We start from the raw sequence: 19,466 nt of genomic DNA, 5'->3' as shown, positions 1-19,466 counted from the left end.
GTTTCACTAGGCTCATTGTGGGGACAGGGGTAGGGACCGTTGGCAGGTGAGCGGAGCAGCAGCCGCCTTATGCCCCCACAGCTCTACAGTGCTCCTCTCTGGCTGTCTCTTGCTGGGTCCCCCAGCCTCGTCTTATGTAGCCCCAGGCAGGTGAGGGGCTCACCTCTGAGTCCTCCACACTGATTTCATCATCTCTTGGTGGGGCCTGCATAGCTAAGCAGCTTCCTGTTTTTCTTTCCCTTCGGGGAGGGGGGTCTCTGCTGAAGCTCTGTTGCATCTAACACCCTGGTACATGGGCCTCATAGCAGGCTTTCAGTTTCCTCTGCTCCTTGTTAGCACCCCCAGAGTTGTTCCCATGAGCATCCTCCTGTGTTACAGACAAGGAAAGTGGAAATGTGAGTTACACAGCCACAAGCAGATGGAGTGAAGGCTGAATCCAGCTCCCGGGACTCCGTGTGAACCCTCCTCCCGTGGCACAGGCCAGCACGGGGCCGGAAGCATCCCCCACGGCTACCTGGGGGCATCACCGGCAGGCTGGTCCCTGCAGCCCGCAGCCCAGCCACAGGGCACCGTGGAGGCCCTCCCCCCCATCACCTCCAGCTGCATCGGCCTTCCAGACTTTCCTCAGACACACCAGGCTCCTGTGTTGGGGAGCTTGCTGCTAGGGCTGCTGTATTGGCTTCCTAGGGCTACCAGAGCTGAGGACCACAAACTGATGCTAAGACAGCTGAGATGTACCCTCCCACAGTTCTGGAGGCTAGGAGTCTGCACTCAGGTGCTGGCAGTTGGTTGGTTCTGATGCTCAGAGGCCTCCCTCCTGGCTCTTGGTGTCAGCCAGAAATCCTTGGTGTTCCTTGGCTTCCAGACGCATTGCTCAAATCTCTGCTCTGCCGCTTTCTCCCCACGGCTTCGTGAAGCCCACACGAAAGACAGATGGAAATCTGGTGAATGTACAAAGGCCTCTCTAAAAATCTCGCTAGGATCCCATTCAGACCTCTGCTGGCTTCATGATGTCTAGTTTTAAACACTGAGTTACAATTCAGGCCCATCTCCTCTGCCTGCCCCATAACTGGGGGTGGTAGCCAGTCAGAGAAGGGCCATGTCCCTGTCCTCACCCAGCAGGAGCCATGGCTCACGTGACAATGAGAAGGGGATTTCCTCTCCACATTAAGTGAACCCCGACAAGGGTTAGGCGATCTTCCTACACCCTACACTGCCTTGTTCTGAGGAATGATTTGGCTCAAATACAAAACCTGACAGGTATTTCTCCCAAATGAATAACTGGGGAGGAGCTGAAGTGACTTTTTTAATTTAAAGAAGTGTAATGTTTAAAGAGAGAGGTTTCTATTCCCCCTCCTTGGGGAAGGGAGCCTTTAATCTTCATATCAACTTTGACACGTGTGAATCACAGTGCTTTCGTGCCTATAAAATCATGATTCACCACCAGCCCTGCCAGCTGTGGGCCGCATGTTATTCTTCTGACAGGGCAGGCTTTCCCCAGAGAAGAATGCTGGAACACACCACTCCCAGCTGCGTGTTATTACGAGCCAGGCCCCTGTTTACTTCTTCTCAGAGATGAGGAAGGGACTAGGGTAAACTTAATGCCCTTCTGAGCCTGTGACGTACCCACCGGGCTCTGCGGAAGAGCCACGCTCTCACCTTCATAGGAACCAGGCCACCTTGGCTGAGAAAGCAAACTGCTTTTTTTGTTTCAAATTTTGTGCATAAAGAAAAAAAGATTTTGTGAATAAACTTTACTGAAGTATAAAAAAGATGCAATTAGCTACACCCATTTTATGTGTACAGCCTGAGTTTCCATAAATGGATACACCTGTGCAATCTCCATCTTAACCAAGACAGAGAACATTTCCACCCCCGCCCCCAAAGTCCCCTCATGCTTTGCAGTCAACCTCTCCCCCCCATAACCACTCAGCTGCTGTTCATCACTACAGATTAGTTTGGCTTATTATAGAATTTCATCTAAGTGGAATCACGTAGTGCCCACTCTTTTATGTTGGGTTCTGTAGCTCAGTGCAACGTCTTTGAGACTCACTAACGTTATTGCATTAGTAGCTGATATCATCTAATGGCCGAGAAGCGTTCCTCTGTATGGATAGATCACAATTAGTTTATGTGCTCGCCTGTAGATAAGTGTTTGAGTTGTCTCCAGGTTTTGGCAATTATGAATAAACCTGCTATGAGCATTAATGTACAAGTCATGTCATGGAAATATGCTCATTTCTCTCACACACATACCTAGAAATGGACCAAGCTGCATCTTTAAGAATTCATCACATGTGATTAAGCAGACCACAGCCAGGAATTTGGGGGAAATCTCAATATTGCAAGTGATTAGAAAAGAAATTGTAATAGTGTAATACAGTGAAAATCCCAGTGATGTGGGTTCGTGTGGGATGGGTGATCTGGCAGCAGGTTCGGAGCGTCCTGGAGCACAGGGATTTAACAGTCCCTTGCTTTTCTCCAGTCTGCACACTCTTGGACAAGCCCCGTACCTTCTGGAACCACCACAGAATGACAGTAGAAATATCTGATTCTTACTTCTCTGAACTTTAAGATCACTTATTGGAAAATGTCTGGGTCTTCTGAGAGAAGTTTAGCTATAAAAAGCTAAGGTGGAGAATACTGTACTTACAATATGGACTGAGTGCAAGTTGTCGGGCACAGAACAGATATATGGTGGGTACTGTTGGGGAAATATAACTAAAAACAAAATCTTCTCCCAACCCAAAATTCTCTCCACAAAGGGAGTAGAGAACAAAATCAGTTTTTTTACTGCAAAAGCATTAAACCAGAATGTGGTGCACAGCACAGGGAATCCACTAAGAATTAGAGACAGAAGGAACCCCTCCCCCCCCCGCCCCCGCCTTTTACGGAGCCACAGCGACAACCATGACATACACGTTCTCAGAATAAACCATCACCTATTCTCAGGATAAACCGTCACTTGTCCTCAAGTAAGAGGCTTAATGCACCACTGGTCACACACGGTTCATTCTAACTCTACCCGGTAACCGGGGTGGCTGTGTCAGGTAATTGACTTTATCCAGAGGAAAAACTAACTTCTGCTTCCTGACAGGTCAGCTCTTAGTCTCCCCTCTAAGCTGGGAGACCAGGGCCCATCTCCTGTGTGTTCACATTTCAAAGAGCTAGCTCCCAGGTCCCTGAGGAAGACACTCCTGGGTCATAAAACATACAAAAATGCCAAGCTAGTCTTCAAAAGGATTTATATACCTTTCAAAGAAGGGAGAAGGTGCCTACAATGACAAGTTTTCTCAAGTCAGTGCTCGAAGAAAAAGGAGGAAAGAGAAAACTTCCTTTATTTTCAACAGGGAGAATTGAACCTCTTGTTTTTAATCTGCTTTTGTCCTGATGTTACTGAACGCAAGTTCACGTGCCTGATGCACAGTGAGGCTGAGCAAACCAAAACGTGGGAGTTTGGAGCTGAGAAAAATTTATTGCAAGGGGGAAGCAAAGAGAACGTGGTAGCTCGTGCCCTCAAGCCCCTGAACTCCCTGAAGGGTTTCAGCTGAGCCTTTTTAAAGGCCAGGTGAGGGAGGGGCGTCCCAGATATGTGATCGGCTGTGAACAATTCTAATTGGTTGATGGTGATCAATCCTTAGGTGCCAGAAGGCCTGGGGGCTACTGCTCACGATCATCAAGTAGTTAATTGCTTCCATTTGGTGATGCTTTTTAGCCTCTGAAAAACTCAGGAAATATGCGTAAGATCCTTATCTGGGTGCTTCAGAGAGGAGCTACAGCAGAGGAGGTGGGTTGAGGGGGTCTCTCCCAGGAAGGCCCCACAGGGTCCTGCTTGCTTACACTGACAGTACAAAGTGGATGTTCCTTAAAATCATGTACATAAAATAAATCAATTTTGGTCCCATCTCCCAGTCTGGAACCTCAGGGTTTGGGATGAGTGAGGCAAAGGATGAAACCCAAGGCTCAGCCATGGCCTCTGTGTTCAGCGTTCAATTCTCTTTCAACACCATCCTTCCCGGCTTCAATTTACTTTTGTTCTTGAGGTCACTGCCTCTAAGAAGCTACCCTCCTCTGTCCTCCCACCCTACCTCAAGGATCCCTGCAGTCCTTTAGAAGCCCCAGCAAAGTCCCTGATTGGCCCCTCAGCTCTGGAGGCACCGAGGGCAAAGGAGACACAGGACTCACCCGGCACTGATCCGGTTCCATGAGTCAGTCTCCGCGCTGGTCACAGAGAAACTGACTAGCTCCAAACCCGGCCATGGCCTGCACCCTCTTCCTGAGCTGATTCCTTATTGTTCTGTCTGGAAAGAGACACCTGTAAGCTGCCCGATCCAGTCACTGCAGTTTCCTTCTCTCTAAAATGCTACCCATTTCTAAATGTTTTTAACTGAAATTGGGCGGCTTCCCTTTCTAATTAACTCAAGTGGCCTCTTCCCTGATGGTGGCAGTGATAATTACACCTCTCTTCACTCTGAAAGGACTATTTAAAGTTGGGGGATGTACAAGGTGACCTTTTCTCACCCTTGTTTATCCGGGCTTGGTTTCTAGGGAAGAGAAGGAAGGACACTGCTTGGCAGATGCGTGGTTTTACCCCCTTGGCTCAGAGGGCTGCACTGTGACCTCCGTGTGTCATTCGTGCATTTCGGGGCCGACAAGAGTAGGTGACTCAGTGGGTGCAGGGCCAGCGAGTTTGTGTGTGGTGCTGCGTGTGACACCGCAGGAGAAGGAAGACGGCTGATACTGTCATTATTTAAAATCACTTCCACCCACTGGGCTGAGTCACCAGAACGTCACTGCCTGGGATTTTGCATCAGTCTCAAAAATAATACCTCTGCCGAGCTTTATACACTCAGAAGCATGCATGTTCCCTCACTCGGTCCCCCTCAAAAGGAAGCTGTGTGGATCTTGCGCACAACTACTCTCTATCAAGTGCCTAGACTTCCCCTCTGCATCTTCCTGACAACAATGACGCTGCGTGTCTGTGCAGCCCTTGACGTGCCAACCTGAGCTCTGAGTCGGGTGATGCTATACCCTGACTTTAACTCACAGGAAGACGAAGATTCCAGGAGTCAGAGAGCAGCCTGGGCTGGAATCCAGGTTTCCCACCTCCTGGTCTAATCCTGAATCAACAAGACAGGAAAAGGGATCTTTGGGTCTGAAAACACGGACACCACAAAATGCACCTGCAGGGGCCAAATGAACAGAGACAAAAATCCACTTTGGCTAAAATGATTCGAACACCTGACAGTTTGGTTTTAGATTTCAAAACAAATGAGATCATTCTCTTTTTCTTTCTACACCAGACTATGATAAATATTCTCTCCGGGCCCCTCCAAGTCCAAAACAAGAGACTTCTCATAGCAGCCTTGAGTGGTTTCCAGAATACTTGTGACTGACTATTCACAAGGAAAAGGATGATTCTTGATAGTAATTTCTAGTGGTTCTAAGACCACAGCTCTGGGGCCAAGGCAGGCTTGGAGAAGAGCCCTGTGTGACTTTGGGCAGGGGACCACGACTCCATCTCTAGTTACTTACGGTTATGATTATCACAGGGTTGTTATGAAGACTGAATGAGATAATGAATGTAAATCACTAGGCACAGACACTTATTAAACCTTCTATAAATATTGATAGTAATGATATTATAAATGTTCTATAATTATCTCATTCTGCATATCTGATGGATACTGGATACTCTAAGTAAGGGTTATTTTTTTCTAAGTAGTGGCTGTTTTTTTCCAAGTGCTTTCTATAATGACAATCCTTTAAGATATCCTTTGTAAAAGATACTTAAGCATATATCTTAAACTCTACTTCCAATGATGCTACCAAAACAAATCTCCTATAATGAAACATTTAATTTACACATATCATATGGGTAACTGGAGCCCCCTACTGTCAGGGAAGCCCTAACTCAGAATCCTAGGAACCTTCTAGGAGGAGTTCTAGGTCCCACACCGCTGCAACATGAGAAAACCAGACCTCTTCATAGTGGCAGGCGTGCTCTCCAAAAGTGCAGTAAGCTGGGATTTCTTGAAGCTTCCTCAGTATTCTAGAGCCTCCTCCCCAGATAAGAGCCTCCATCCTCCTCACTTTTTCCCAAAGAGCCGAAACCCTCCTTCTGCACCTCTGTCCCGGAGGGGTCTTGGATGCTCTTTGCTGTGGGGATACCCACGGCAGACACCTCATTGTCCCCACTCTGCCCTACTCTGAGGAAGGGCTGGAGCCTGGGAGCCTCAGCCTCCTACAGTTTAGAAAGTAAGTTCTACAACAGGCAGCGCAGGGATCCAGTTATGTGAGGTTGGCAGCGGCTGGAGTGGAGAGGCGCCATCTGCACAGAATTCAGACCGGCACTCCCACTGCTGCCGAGTGGCTCCTCAGATGATAAGCCCAGGTCCACCTGCGTGGTCATCGGGGAACTACGGTAATAGCCTAACAACGGCAGGCAGACAGACACGTATACAGCGCTCACTCCGCACCAGGCACGGTTCCAAGCACATTACCAATGCTGACTCTTCAGTTCTGTCTCAGGCCCCAGGATGGACAGAGTCTGAATTCCTTCCAGGTCCTGGGGGTAAGGAAGCATGCCAAGTAAGAGGAGGAAGGAAAGGAGAGCTTTCTCTTTTCTGGAACATCTCCGGAATTGAACCCCACCCCACCCCCATCTGCTCTGAGATGTTGCTGTTTCACAGCAATTTGGCTGGTCTTCCACTTCGGAACTCTGGCATCCCCCACATTTTTCCCCCTTCAATGCCTTGTGTCCATCCCCAACAGTGGTCCTGAGGTCCTACTTGCCTTCTCTGAGCCTCAGTTTTCTAGATCATCGTCAGCATCCCTCACCTAAGCGGCCGCCTTCCCCCACCCCACCTCTACCCTCCACTGCCGCACATATACATCCTCTTGCATTTTCCCCCATTTAAGCATCTAGGCTATTTTACATTGAAAAATACATGGCAGAAGGAGATAAAAAGGAGTCTGTTTTTAGTTTTAAAAGCCTAGGCCCTGAGAAAATTCAGAGCACAGAAAAATCATGATGAATATGGATCAGATATTTATACCTTCAGACCAGAAAAAGATTTTTCAGGCTGTTGAGGGCAGAGACTAGGAGGACAGTAGGAATGGGGTAGGGGCAGGGAGAAGTCAGCAGAGCCCAAGATAAGGGGCTTTCTACCTGAGAGAGCCTCTGGTTCAGGAGCTAAGTCAGCATCCTCAGCCTCCACCCCAGGGGGCAGCAACCTCCAGCAGGGCCGAAGGGTTCTCCCACTGACTTCTTGTTACAACACTTTTAGTTGCAAGTAACACATCTGTCTAAAAATAGCTTAAGAACAGAGACACCTAATCGTTTTATATGGCATCTTAAAAAAGAAGCCTTAAGGTTGGTTTGGCAGTTTAATGTCATCAAGGACCCAGGTTCTCTCTTCTGCCATCTCAGAGGACTGGGACTGTCGACTCATGGAGGCAGTATGGCTACCACGGCTCCAGACATCACATCCTCACGTAACTGCATCCAAAGAAGAATGAAAGGAGATGGGGAAGAAGAGCTCTTCTTGTGCATATTTCTTTTTAGCAGGGAGGAAACTCTTTCCTAGACACGTTTAAGCAGTCTTCTCTTTACATCTCCTTCCCTCCCCTAGCTGCTGTGGAGGCTGGGGATATCTGGTATGTGCAGTCTCTCTTGTTGGAGATGAGTCCTTCCAACAGGGTATGAAGGGAAAAGGAATCTGGACTGCGCTGTGGAGAGACAACAAACAACGTGAGCCACAAACTCTCAATACCAGCTGTCATCCATTAGCCGTCCTCTACCCCACCATTAGACAAGCGGCCCCTGTCTGTGCCCAAGACTCGGTCCCTTTCTGACTTACACTTTAATGTCCCAGGACAGGTATAAAGTCTCTTCAAGGAAAGGAGGTCCCTAGACGCCTAGAGAAGTGATGGCATTGGGGGAGGGGAACGTTCCACACTTGTACCTGAGGGCTAAGGGGAGTATTTTCTCAGGATTCAACTCCTTGCTACCCCTTCAAGCCTGGACACAGGGGCTTCCCCAGCCCGTCATACCAGCACATCAAAGGCTTTTAGCCACTTCAGGCCCTGCCGTAAGAATGATCACCAGCAAAATACCATGAGAAGTGTGAATCCAAATTTGAGTATTTTTATTTTGCAACTAGAAGTTTGTACCTCTTAATGTCCCTCATCTATTTCACGCCTCCTCCTCCCCTCTGATAACCACCTGTTTGTCTTCTGTATCTATGACTCTGTTTCTGTTTTGTTATGTTTTTCCATTTGTTTTGTTTTTCAGATTCCATATGTAGGTGATCATACACTATTTGTCTTTCTCTGCCTGACTTATTTCAGTCAGCATAACACTGTCTAGGTCCAGCCCACGTTGTCACAAATGGCAAGATTTCATTCTTTTTATGGCACTATCCCATTGTGTGTGTGCATGTGTGTATAAATCATACCTTCTTTATCCATCCATCTATTGATACTGAAGTTGCCACTGAAATTGCTTCCATATCTTGGCTATGCTGCAATGAACACAGTGGTGCATATATCTTTTCTAATTAGTGTTTAGTTTTCTTTGGATAAATACCCAGGAGTAGAATTGCTGGATCGCTGGATCATATAGTAGTTATATTTTTAATTTTTTGAGAAATCCCTGTACTATGTTCCATGTTGGCTGCACCAGTTTACATTCCCACCAACAGCGCATGAGTTTCCTTTTCTCCACCTTCTCATTAAAACTTATGTGTTGTCTTTTTTCATAGTGGCCGTTCTGACAGGTGTGACATGGTATCTCATTGTGCTTTCCATTTGCATTTCCCTGATGATTAGTGATGCTGAGCATCTTTTCAGGTGCCTGTTGGCCATCTGTAAGTCTTCTTTCAAAATATATCTATTCAGATCCTCTCCCCATTTTTTTTTAATTTTGTTGTTGTTGTTAGGGGGAGGTAATTAGGTTTATTTCTTTATTTTTAGAGGAGGTACTGGAGATTAAACCCAGGATCCCATGCATGCTAAGCATGTGCTCTACCACTTGAGCTACACCCCCCCCCATTTTTAATTGGGTTGTTTGTTTTGTTGATATTGAGTCGTATGAGCTCTTTGCGTATTTTGTATATTAACCACTTATTGCAAATATCTTCTCTTATTCAGTAGGCTGCCTTTTCATTTTGTTGATAGTTTCCTTCTCTGTGCAAAAGCTTGTTAGTTTGATGTAGTCCCATTTGTTTATTTTTGCTTTTGTTGCCTTTGCTTGAGGAGATAGATCTAAAAAAATATTACTAGGGCCATTGTCAAAGAGCATACTGCCTGTGTCTTATTCTGGAGGTTTTATGGCTTCAGGTCTTAGATTTAAGCCTTTAACCCATTCTGAATTTATTTTTGTGTGTGGTGTGAGAAAATAATCTTGTTTGATTCTATTAACTGTAGCTTGTCCACTTTACCCCAAAATGGAGGTTTTCCCCAAAAGTAAGACTACACCAAGGAATAACATGGACAGGAAATAGAACGTGATTCTGAGTACGCTGGTGGGTGGGGTTTACTTCAGTAGTAAATAAGGCAGGACCGGCTGTGGCTTTTCTCGTTAGGACTTACTGTTTCTTAAAGCCAGACAACAGGAGGTCCACTTTCATGAGTAAAAATGGGTTTGAATAACATGATCATCTATATTTAGTTCCAGTTCCTTTTCTATCAAAAGGAAATAGCCCAAACACTTGCAGTAAAACAAAGAACAGATAATTAAGCACACTAAATAAAAGTGCACAAGATAAGTGAAAACAGTATCAAACAGGACATTAAAAAATAATCACAAATACGTACACACACAGTGTCATGTGTCATAAAAATAACAGTTTCATAGGATTATAGATTATTTAAGCTGTTCTCTTTTGTGGAAAACAGAGATGACAGGTAACTAAATTCGGCTTCAGACTTACTGGAACAAGATCTTGTTAGGGCCTTATTCACTCTCTCAAGCTGGGGCTCATCCAGGGCCCAGCTATGGGCCCTGCACTGCAGCAGACGCGTCATCAGCTCTCGGCTCTGAGGGAAAACGAGGGACGAGGGCTGGCTGGGAGCAGGAGAAGAGCGAGAGAAGGGACAGCTAAGTCTCTTTGTTTAAATGTGTGTCATGTGTGTTCAGCTCAGAAACTCTCTCGTCAAACACATTCTGCGTGATTAATACAATTTATGAGGTTTACACAGGTAAGTGTAACTACAGTGTTGCACAGCAAACTGTATGCCCATCTGGGGCACACGACTTCAGTAAGTCCACCTGCTGAATTTTCCCATCTCTATGGTATGGCTTCTTGATCCCCTATTAACAAATCTAAAATACTCAAAATTCTAAGTGTCACTCTCTCTGATATTTTGCAATAGGAAATCCAGGCTAGAAGAAGTTCTTGCCGGGTCATTGAGTTGCTGTTAGTTCCCACATTAAGTTACAAAGGAATGATGCATTTTGGAACCCAGAATAAACCTCCTGAACCTTCCTTGGAGAGATTCTGTGACTGTGTTAATGAGCGCATACGAGGAGCAGACTAAATTCCTACATTAATACTTACAACTTCTTTTGGTTCTGCTTTTGAAATGTGAACTTATCAAGAAAATGGCAAGAATAAATTTGCAGTGTTTGGCTTTTTTCCTTCAATGTTTAATTATTGAAGGTAATGTATATTGCAAATACACAAAAGAAAAACATGTCTTGTTGAGCAGCCTCACAAAGTCAGGAAGAAAATGAATTAGTGTTTTTTTTTTCTTTTTTCAAATTTTTTGGGTCATAAGCCATAGCAAGAAATACATTTCACATCACAAAGTTTCACAAAGTAGTGGGTGGAGGGTATAGCTCAGTGGTAGAGTGTGTGCTCAGCATGCATGAGGTCCTGGGTTCAATCCCCAACCTCCATTAAATAAATAAGTAAGCCTAATTTCTCCCTTCCTCAAGTAAGCCATACAAAGCTTCACAAAGCAACATTTATCCTTACAACTTGTGAAGGACACAGATTTATTTTATTTTATTCTATATATTTTATTTTATTCTGCTCTGCTGTTGTCTCTCCTTCCTTCCCTCCTTCCTTCCCTCCTTTCTTTCCCTCTTTTTTTCTTTTAAACATAGTGCTGATTGAAACTCCCCACACTGGTTTCACAGCCCACATGGATCTTACCCTGCATCTTAAAAACACTGACTTAAATGGTAATTATAAATTAACAAGGATTAACACAAAAGATGTTTCAAAAGCCACTTATACTGGTGCTGAGAGGATAAAACTGAATCCATTACAGACTATCCTATAATAGTAGGCTTTTGTGGGATTTTATTTACTTAAACAAATTTTAATTAAAAGACTAATACTGCACTTAAATACAGTCAACTGTAAATAATACTGTACTTGAATATGGTCAACTGTAAAAAATCATACATCATACAGCTGAAGTAAAAATCCTTGCAGACCCCTCCTCACTCCCCACCCTGGGCCTCTCTTTCTAGGCCCTTCCTAGGCATTTACCCACACGTAGGTCTATATAGAAAGTTGGAAGAAAGTCAGGTTTCTCTGTTTTAATAATATAGTCACGTGTCATAATATCATTCTTCCACTTGCTTTTTTTTGTTTGAATAATAGCTTTGAATAACAACTAACATTTATTGAGAGTGTGCAGACCACCGTGCTTAGCACATTATTTTTGCATGGTTTTGGAGCATTTGTTGAAATGTTAAATTAGACTGGGAGTAAATCATTTCTTAGAAAGCAATCACTTCTTAATGTTTAACAATCCCCATGATGCCTAGCTTCTGCCTATAAATATGAAGGTGGTGGCCTCTTATATTTATTAATAAGTCTTGCTCTGTTTATCTATTGATTCATGTTTTCTCCCATGTCAGTTATTTTGTTGGTCGAGTTTGGTGCCTCCTGTCCACCCTGCTGGTTTTCCTTGAACGTGGGGGCTCCCTGGATGCACGCTTCTCTTTGGACTCCATGTCCTTGCGTCTGTTGGCAGACTGCCTCAGGACCAGGCCGAAGGGGGAGTGGGCAGGACTCCTCTCCCCTCTTGCTGCGTGTGGTAGCCCCTCAGAACTCTGCTCTGCTTCATGGGTACCAGCATTCATTGTCTTGCTGAAGCAGACACATCCCCTTACTGCAGCTTGGCAGAGAATTATTAATTAAAAAACTTAGAAATGAATGACCTACAACTGAAACCAGATGAAACTAAAGAGAGGTGCTTCCACTAAGTTGTAGGAGCTGTTGATCCTCAGAGAAACTCCAGAGAAATAAGAACAAGCACCACAAATAATATAAGGTCACTCAACAAAATCTTGGCGGACATGGGGAAGGTAGAGCCACACCATCTGAACATGTAAGTCCTTTAATTCCACCTTCACTCGCTGCTTTAGTCAGGATACATGGCTATCACAAACCTCACTTAACCCTGCTAAGGTGAAAAAGGGAATTTGTTGGCTCATAGAACTTAAAACATCCGGTGCACACCAGGCCTCAGGCAGTTCTGAATCCAGAGGCTCAAACTAGGTGAGGAGGAAACTATTAGTTTCCATTTCTAAGATCTGCTTTGATATGAGTTGGCCTCATTCTCTGGCAGGTCCTCTTCCACCTTGGTGATGTGAAGATAACCACCTCCACCTCTGGGCTGACATTTTATCCAGTTATCTGTCCCACTGGAAGGGGGAAGGCCAGCAAAAATCCCAGGACTGTGTCTCATTGGCCTGGCGTGGGTCAGGTCCCCATCCTTGGCCCAATCACTTTTAAGCTGTGTTGTTCAAGGCTGGGTCAGGGCCCACCCCTGAGCTGACCAGCTGGGTCAGCATCGCGTAAACTACACTGAGAATGAGGGCCGGACAGTTCCCTCTAAGGGAAGTCAGGGTGCCATCACCCAAAGAAGGAGGACCAGCCAAAAACAACCGATAACCACCTCACTCCCCACACACAAGAGCTGTCTGGTATTACAGAAATAAAGGATTCTTTGGGAGAAAATGACCATGAGTTAGTCAAGGAAGGGAATAGTGTTCATAGAGATATTTCAGAAAGCTTAGAGAAATGACAGGTGTGGCAGGCAGAATTAAGGGCTCCTCAAAGATATCCACACCATAGTGCCTGGAACCTGAGAATATGTTACTTTACCTAGCAAAAGGGATGTTACAGATGTACTTAAGGTTATGGATCTTGAGGTAGGAAGATTATCCTGGATTCCGATATAATCACAAGGGTCCTTGTAAATGGAAGAGGGAGCAGAGAGTGGATCAGAGCTGCAGGGTGAGAAGGATTTGAGTCCCCATGGCTGGTTCTGTGCTCTAGGGAGTCACGTGCAAGGACCAGAGAGAGCCTGCAAGTTGCCAAGAATGGCCCCAAGCCAACGGCCAGCAAGGAATTGGGGACCTGAGTCTTACAACCCCACGGAACCAAATTCTGTCAACAACCCAATTGAGCAAGGAAACAGATCGTCCCCTACAGCCTCCAGAAAGGAACGCAGCCCTGCTGACACGTTGATTTCACTGGCGCCAGACCCTGACCTACCAAACTGTAAGACGAGAAACGAGAAGCCACGGAGTTTGTGGTAATCAGGTTAGGCAGCAACGGAAGACTCATAGGTATGGCCTGGCCCGTGCCTCTCAAAGGGGAAAGGTCTGCGGGAGGTGGAGAGCCCCCCGTGGCGCTTTGCCAACCTAGTCTCTACCGGGAACTGTATCAGGTGCTTTAATGATGGAATCTGGCCGGTCAGGGAGGGGATGGGAGAACCCATGCTGCTCGTGAATAAAGAGGCCGCGTGCCAACGCCACATGCCTGGAGTGGCTGAGTCGAGGGATGCAGCCCAGGACGTGTGTCACCCCGGAGCCCGAGGCCTTTCCACCACTTCGCTCGCTCGGAGAAGGAAGGAGAAAGCGGAAATCCGCTAAAAAACAGCACACAAGCCAAAATAGAGGCGCACACATCGCACGGTGGTAGCCCAAGGCAAAGGGAAGCAGAGACAGAAAAGACTCCGCAGAGGGAGGGAAAGGGGCAGGAGCGGGCCCAGAAGGACAGGCACTTCCTCCGCAGCGGGGAGCAGGGGAGATATGAAGCGGGTGGGGACCGCGGATTCAGAGAGCGCCGCAGAGCCTGTGTGTTGTGCGCATGCGCTGGCCCCGGCGGGCTGCGGAAGGTGGGTGAGCGGAGAGAGCGGGTTGACAGACAGACACCAGGAGGGCTGGAAAATTAGGCTGGAATCATATTTCCAAAGAGCTTTGGAGTTGAGGTTAACTGTAGGTGCAGAGAGTGACCTCTGCGTTTTAAAACCTTTTAGGAGCTACTTCCATAGCGGTACAAGCAAAGGCTGGGGCACGGAGACCGGAGGCAGGAAGGGAGCAGCTGCAGCGATCTGAGGTAGAAATGATCAGGCCCATTAGAGACAGCTGTTTTTTTTGCTGAGTGCCCGGTCTCTGTTAGACAAAAGAACTCAGCATATCTCACTGCTTATCTTCAGAATAACCCTGTGAAGGAGCGCGTAACCTTTCTACAGATCAGAGAAATGGAGGCTCAGAGAGGTTAGTTAGCTTGCCTAAGGTCACACAGCTACTAAGCGGTCAAAGTGAAATTTTAATTTGAACTCCTGTCGAGGTGCCAGACTTCAAAATCTGTGCTTTTAACTACACTGTGTGAAATGCAGAGGATGGAACAGAATTAAGTGCTATTTTAGAAATAAATGGGTGAAATTTGGTAAGCAATGAAAAGTGAGGAGGATTGAGGTAGAAGGGAGAGGTCTCTGCCTGATTGACTAGGTGGGTGCTAGGATACAGGAGGCGCAGGATGGGGGGTATCTAGTGCTTCTCAATCAGGGACAGCAACACATCCCAGGGGCATTTGGAAATATGGGGGCAGGGGTGTTTGTTTTGGTTGTTCTGGTGGCTAGGCAGGACCAAACATCCTCCAAAGCACAGGGCTCAACAGAGAACTGCTACATCCCAAATGCTGAACGTGCCCCTTACAAGAAACACAGACAACCACCTCAAAGCACATCTACCTGACAGAGTGGAGAGGTGTGGAAATGAGAGGCAGAATTTCAGAAAATAGATGATACCAGAATCCATGAGATAGACAGAATGACACTAAGGAGAGCTCACAAAAAGAGAACATTCTGAAAAGCCAGCAATGCCAGCGTCAAAGTGTGGTGTCTGCAGCAGACCACATGCATCACCTGGAATCCATCACTAAGTGGAACCCATTGACACCACCTGGATTTCCACCAGATGTGAAACCTTGGGCCCCACCCTTGACCTGCTGAGTCAGAAGCTCTGGGGTGGGGCCAACAACCTGCCATCTAACAAGCCCTCCAAGTGATTCAGATGCACAACCAAGTATGGGAACCACTGAGGCAAGGGTTGGACAGAAAACGGAGGAAAGCAGTGCAAGAAAAGAAACAAGAGTTCCTGGAGGAAGCAGTGGTCAGTGGTGAGAAATGCTATGGAATCAAGCAGAGCAGCCACTCCATTTGATGAAACAGGATGCTTTCCGTGACTTTGCCAAGAATAATTTTTTCATGGATGAGCAGATCTAGAGTTAAAAAGAAAAAAAAAGAAGACGAGGAAAAGGAGGGATCTATAGTAGCTCCATCTGGAGGGACATAGAGTCAAGGGAGCATTTTTAGGATGAAAGAACAGAATTGTGTTTCTATAACACAAATATAAAGGGGAAAAATAAACAAGAAAGAGGAGAAAATAAGTGCCAAAGGCCTGTGACTGGACGGTGAGATGGGAGCAGCGTTGCGTGGAGAGAGGCACGGAAACACTGGCTGGAACAGGACATACCTTTCTAGAAATGGGAAGGACAGAGGCACAGCGCGGACTGGAGATGCTGGGAAAACGGAGGGTGCCTAGCACCCAGTAAGCTCTCAGGACTAACAAGCCCCATCGCTTCAAATTAAATCCCTGTTTGACCACTCAATGGCTGTGTGGCCTTAGGCAAAATTTACTGAGTCTCAGTTTCTCCCACCTGTGGAAGAGGCCAGATGTTCAGCAGAAATCAAAGGGGCAGGAGCTGGGAAGGGACCTTGGAAGATGGAAAGATATGGAACAATTCCTGTGGGGAACGGGAGGCAGATGCCAGTAAAAAGAGCACTAACAAAACATGGGGAAGGTTACACAACCAAGCGTGAAACCAGGGGTGTAAAACTTACAAATAAGATCCTAGCTCTGAACTGAGATTCCAGTCCTTCTTATTTTGGTTTAACTTCTGTACATATCAAACAACAAATAACCCTGAGCCCAGGACTGTGTGGTTACTGAGAAAGCAAGAGCTGCCTACGATGGGTTAATTTTGTGTATCATCTTGACTGGACCACCGGGTGCCCAGATAGTTGGTCAAACATTATTCTGAGTGTTTCTGTGAGAGCGTATTTGGATGAGTTTAAATTTAAATAGGTGGACCTGAGTAAAGTAGACTGCCCTCCCAATGTGGGTGGGCCTCATCCAATCAGTTGAAGACCTGAAGAAAACGAAAGGCTGATCTCCCATAAGTAAGAGAATTCCCCTGCCTGATGGCCTTCCAGCTGGAACATGAGCTATTCCTCATTCTAAAGCAGATTCTGGCCTTCAGAATCAAACTAGGACATCAGCTCTGGAGATTTTGAACTTTCCAGCCTCCACAACTATGTGAGCCAATTCATTATAATAAATCTCCTCATATAGTGTGTGTGTGTCCTATTAGTTCTGTTTCTCTGAAGAATCCCAACGAATCCGCTAACTGCATGATTTTACCACCCATTCCCCTCAGCTTCAGAGAGGATTTGAAATAGCCGCGGAGCATCACCAAGTTTCAGGCAAGAAAGCCTTTCAACCTGCAAACTGCAATCCTCACACGAGAAAAAGCAGGTTCATTGGAAAGGAGTTCTGAAATGAAGTGACAAAAAGGAAGAATAAACAGAAGAATTACCAAGGTGAAACAGCTAAAAGGGAACCAGAATGTTAAAGGATTGTGACCAAACAAAATAAGGCAAGAAAGATAAACAATGGTATTAAAAAAAAAAAAAGGAGGCATCTAATCAATGTTACTGTGGCCTTACAATCTTAATGAGGGGTTTGATGAGTTTTTGGAGACTAACTTTCCCAGGCAGGAGAAACTGAAGCTGTGTGTCTGACTGTAAAGATAAGAGCCTTCCAAATTATTTATTTTAGAAAAGAAATTCTGATGCAAGGGCTAGCAGCCAATGGAAATCTGTAAAGCTTTGTGGAAAAGTTGACACTTCCTTTTAACTTAAGTACCTAATTAGTCAGGCCACATTCCAGCACTAACACATGTCAAGCCATCAATTCATAGATTCTGGTGGTCACACCTCTCAAAGCTGCAGTATTTCCCCTGAATGATAGGAACTGATACAGCTGAGCCAAATGACTTAAGCAGAGGCAAGAGAGAGGTTAGAGCATCAATGGTTTATAGGATAGATTTATACTTTTTATATTAAGTTAATGAGCAGAGATCATAGCCTCTTGTCTCCCAGCAAAAGGCTGTAACAATCAGAAACAAAAAGACAACTGTCCCCTGTAAGGAAGGTGGAAGAGACAGACACATTGAGAAAATGAGACGGAAACCAGGCCCCAGGCCCCTGTTGTCCCATGTTGGTGTTGTCAAAGGGCTGCAGTCAGCTGGTTATGTCTCAAATATGAATTAAAATGCCAACTAATTTTATAAACACGAGATGACTAGAATTTCGAAGAAATCATGGGAGCCACAAGAGTAATTAGTCACGGAGTTTACAAATGCTAAGTTCTGCCTGGATCTTCCCGGGCGTTTGCCTGAGAGCATGAGCATGTTTGCAGAGCCCTCTTAAAGAGGGGTGAGGTGGACAGCTTTCAGGTGCAGGGCCTGGCGCACTTCCTGGCACAGAATGTTCTCAATAAATCCATCCACTGAAGCCAGTGCTGACTATGAATATGCCAAACGTGGTGTGAGAAATTAGGTACAAACACATGAGGAAGACCACTGCTGGGAGATTCTTGAAAAATGTGAATTAGCCCTACAGTGGGTTCCGTTTGTTACTAGATCCAAATCTAAGTTCTCCACCATGGTCTGTAAGACCCTGCCTCACATACAGTTGCTTCATTTTATACACCCCCTCACCGGCTAAGCTCTTGGCTAGAAGCCACACTGACCTTCTGCTGTTCAAACCCTCTGAGCTCGCTTCCTGTCAAGGGGCCTTTGCATCTGCTGTTTCTTCAGCCAGGGATGTTCTTCCTCTGGTTCTTCATGTGGCTGGCATCTTCTAGGGCAACTCACCACCCTGTCTCAAGCAGCTCTCCTCACCCCTTGTCACCTCCAGGTCAGAGGTGAAAGGTCTTGTTTTGATGTCTGTTGCCTCTCCACTAGCAGGTCAGCTCCAGGCGGGCAGGGTCCTTCTCCTCATTCAATGGCTCTTGCCCCAGCACCCAGGTATTCAGCAACTAATGACACTTGCTCCGGGAACAGGGATTCCCCCCTCAAGGAACTTGTACTGGGTGCCCTCAGTGAATGGCTGTCGAGTGAATGAATGAACTGAGGATTCTCTTCCCGGACGAGCTGTGACACATACACTAAGGCAACAGAGAGAGATCATCAGACCAGTAAAGCCTCCCACAGTGCATCTTGTCCTGAGAGACCGCTGGGAAGGGGTGCGGCTGCTCACATGATGACCCGTGCTATCGGAGTTCCCGGAAACAGACGTGGGGCAGCCCCGGAAGTGGAGGAGGGTTCTGACGCAGCTGCAGTTGAGTCCAACTGGGATGATCAGTGGAACAAAGGAAAACACAAGGGATAAAAAGAAAGTGACAGAAAAGGAGGCTATGAAATCTTGGAATAAACCCCAAGAGTACTGAAAGGAGGGAAACCCTAAAGTGCAGAACTCCACATCTTTTATAAAAGGGAATTCAAATTAATTTTTTAAAACTACATTGATATAAACATATGAGCAAAGAACTGAGAGAATTTGTAGAAAATTTGAGATATTCCTGGCAGATTTTTAAAATTGAGAAATAGTACATACATCAAATTCACGGTTTTAAAACATACAATTCAGTAGTTTTTGGTGTATTCACAAAATTGTACATCCATCACCATTATCTAATCTCAGAACATTTCATCACCCAAAAAGTAACTCTACCCATCATCAGTTACTCCCAAACCCTCCCTCTCCATAGTCCCTGCCAACCATGAATCTTTCTGTATCTTTGGATTTGCCTAAACCTGACATTTCAAATAATGGAATCAAACAATATATGACCTTTTGTGTCTGGCTTTCACTTAACATGTTTTTAAAGTTCATTCATGTTGTGATATGGGTTGGATCTTCGTTCCTTTTCATGGCTGAATAATATTCCATTGGGCGAACACACACACACACACACACACACACACACCCCACAATTTGTTTATCCACTCATCCATCGTAAGTTGATGGGCACTTGGGTTGTGACCACTTTTTGGCTATTAGAAATAATGCTGCTGTGAACCCAC

At 45.8% G+C, this 19,466-nt stretch overlaps 1 long non-coding RNA gene across 1 annotated transcript; it reads right to left on the bottom strand.

Annotated features, from left to right (window-relative positions):
* Positions 1–7,375: 7,375 nt before the first annotated feature.
* On the bottom strand, positions 7,376–18,652 carry LOC140689107 (uncharacterized). The gene is made up of 2 exons (XR_012063986.1): positions 18,131–18,652; positions 7,376–7,731 (listed from the first exon to the last, which is right to left on the bottom strand). It is a non-coding gene; the product is annotated as an uncharacterized lncRNA (long non-coding RNA).
* Between the last annotated feature and the right edge of the window lie 814 nt (positions 18,653–19,466).

The sequence above is a fragment of the Vicugna pacos genome, chromosome 25 (genome assembly GCF_048564905.1).
Source record: "Vicugna pacos chromosome 25, VicPac4, whole genome shotgun sequence".
Taxonomy (NCBI): Eukaryota; Metazoa; Chordata; class Mammalia; order Artiodactyla; family Camelidae; genus Vicugna; species Vicugna pacos.
The sequence above is the reverse complement of the archived record's forward strand: the minus strand, read 5'-3'. Positions and strand labels throughout refer to the sequence as shown.